Raw genomic sequence first — 2,204 nt, 5'->3', positions numbered from 1 at the left:
AACTCTGCAGGGAATCACTGCAAATAGCTAGCTAGAGCACAGAGGGAAAGAGAGAACAGCTAGAGCCATACTGCCATTATCATTCAGCACATCAAGGTTTTACTTAATGACTGTGATATGTGGTTGTCTTACCTACCTTAGTTTAATGCACTGACTGTAAGTTGCTCTGGAAAAGAGTATCTGCACAATGTGCCCCACAAGACCGTGCTAGCCCACCGAGGAGCTAACGCAAGTCTTCAAGTCTCAGGCAAATTATGCATCACACGAGCGAGTTTCCCTGAACCACCTCTGTTACATGGACCAGATCCAGTCTGACGGAGGGAAAGTGCAGTAGTGTACACTCCAGAGAGGGGGCCAGAAGTCATACACAGCTATGACTGTTCATTTTTCATCCCGCACGCTACCACAACGAACCATTACTTACTCTGTGCTCTTATGTTCACACTGTGTTGTACTGTGTTCATAATTGAATTATATCTCCACTCTCCTGTTGAGAGCTCAAGCCAAGTCCTTGATGTAAAACAAGACCGCATACGGCCACATCAGCACACATAAATAATATCTGCTCCATGAGGCACTACGGTTTCATACAGAAAAAAAATACTGCGGATATACTGTACACTCGCATATAAATCAGCCTCAACTTTCCACAAACTCCAATGAGCTATGCAACACTTTCAAGACATTATTTAGCCAACCATGGTTGACCGCCAACCCGAGTAGGCCAATGTAGACACAATTTTAAACGCCTTCATCATTGAGAGAGAGAGAGAGAGAGAGAGAGAGAGAGAGAGATAGAGAGAACATGGCCAACGTTAGCTTATTGGCTAAACTGCGCATTTGTGTTGGCATGGCGTGCATCCCCTTCAACCAGTGTGGATAGTCTTTTTGGAGACAATTTTATTGATGACAGGAGACGAGACAGTGCATGTGAGCTAAGCTATGTACATACGGTCTATGTTTACGCTTATAGATGCATGTGAGCCTTCCCAGAGCCACCCCTCCCTTCCCCCCTTCCCCACCCTCCCGGCCCCCTCCTCTTCTTCCCTGGGTCGGATGAAAGACAGAGGCACCGGTTTAGGAAACCTAGTAGGCGCATAATTAGCAGACAGGATCAAGCGCTGCTTACAATCCCTCCCCCGATTAGCAATCACATTGTATACACCTCCGCTAATTAAACCAATCATCTGGCATGTCCATGTAACGTTCACTTCCTTGTTTCCGTTCGCTATTCATTTCCAGCAGAACCTCATCTGGGTGCCATTTGAGCAGGCAGGGGGAGAGTAATACCCAGTGTTACCCAGCTCAGGGGGAAAGCAAAGAGAGAGACGCTAATATTAATTCATTCGGAGGACTCTCTCTCAAAGCTGATTGACAGACATGGTTCTGTTTGCAGGAAAGGCTGCGCACCGTATTGAAATAATTGGTGATATACAGGTGCTGCAATAGGGATTAGGGACCTATTGGTCCCGTGTGGCTCAGTTGGTAGAGCATGGCGCTTGCAACGCCAGGGTTGTGGGTTCAATTCCCACGGGGGGACCAGGATGAATATGTATGAACTTTCCAATTTGTAAGTCGCTCTGGATAAGAGCGTCTGCTAAATGACTTAAATGTAAATGTAAATTTATTGGACCTCCTGCATGTGTTTGGCCTTTGCCTCGACTTCATGCACTGTTATGGGAGGATTATTATGAATGGAATATACCATGAAGTCAAGGACAGAGAAATGTTAGTCCCTCAGAGTATACCCTTACAAAAAAAAACATTTTAAAAAACACATGGTTTTTGGACAAGCGTGAACAAATCACGTGAGAAATCGATGGGTTTAATTCCAAAACGCGATAAACGCCAATATTTCACATTTACATTTTTTAAAATCTTAAACAAATGTTCATGGGTCCCTTTCGATGTATATGAATTATGGCTGTTCTCATACTTTTAAACATTTACTTGACTTCGTCTCGGGCGCAAAACACCCGTGCCAATATATCCTCAAAATCCCGGCTTCTCGGGCATTATCACTTAATTATTCCCAAATACTGTACATTTATAACTGTAACTTTAGTGTTCGTTTCCTTACATTTTGCATCATTCCATTACATCGTTAGTTTACCTTTCTTTCCTTGCGTTTGTGTTGTTGTTCCTGAGGATCGCTAGCAAAAGTGGATCATATTAGGCTGACGTATTACAAGTTGTGCAATAAT

General features: G+C 43.8%; 1 non-coding gene across 1 annotated transcript; it reads left to right on the top strand.

Annotated features, from left to right (window-relative positions):
* Window positions 1-1,465: 1,465 nt before the first annotated feature.
* On the top strand, window positions 1,466-1,542 carry trnaa-ugc (transfer RNA alanine (anticodon UGC)). Its single transcript has one exon. It is a non-coding gene; the product is annotated as a tRNA-Ala (tRNA).
* Window positions 1,543-2,204: the final 662 nt, after the last annotated feature.

The sequence above is a fragment of the Salvelinus alpinus genome, chromosome 1 (genome assembly GCF_045679555.1).
Source record: "Salvelinus alpinus chromosome 1, SLU_Salpinus.1, whole genome shotgun sequence".
Lineage (NCBI taxonomy): Eukaryota > Metazoa > Chordata > Actinopteri > Salmoniformes > Salmonidae > Salvelinus > Salvelinus alpinus.
This window is presented reverse-complemented; position numbering and strand designations above follow the sequence as displayed.